The sequence below is a fragment of the Pygoscelis adeliae genome, unplaced genomic scaffold (genome assembly GCF_000699105.1).
Source record: "Pygoscelis adeliae isolate BGI_AS28 unplaced genomic scaffold, ASM69910v1 Scaffold187, whole genome shotgun sequence".
In the NCBI taxonomy this organism is placed as follows: Eukaryota; Metazoa; Chordata; class Aves; order Sphenisciformes; family Spheniscidae; genus Pygoscelis; species Pygoscelis adeliae.
In genome coordinates, this window is record NW_008825103.1 from 38689 (window position 1) to 38930 (window position 242).

General features: G+C 71.9%; 1 protein-coding gene across 1 annotated transcript in view; it reads left to right on the forward strand.

The window, feature by feature from the left end:
• LOC103919662 (prominin-2-like) overlaps nt 1–242 on the forward strand; it is a 22108-nt gene that overhangs the window by 376 nt on the left and 21490 nt on the right. The gene's annotated exons all lie outside the window — the stretch shown is intronic.

Consider the following 242-nt stretch of genomic DNA (forward strand, 5'->3'; position numbering starts at 1 on the left):
AGCTGCACGCAGCCGGTGGCGGGGAAGGGCCGGCTCGACTCGCCCGGCCGAGCAGGGGGCCCAGCTCTCGGGGTGCCCCGCGGCTGTCTGGGCACACGGGGGCTGCTCCCCCAGTGCCGGGGAAATCAGGTTGAACCTCCCTCGTTTCCAGCCAACCCTGTAATTAGCACTCGGCCCGTGCTGGCAAGCAGGATCCGGCCCTGGGAAGGAGCCGTGGCTGCCTCGGGGGGTGGGGCAGGGAC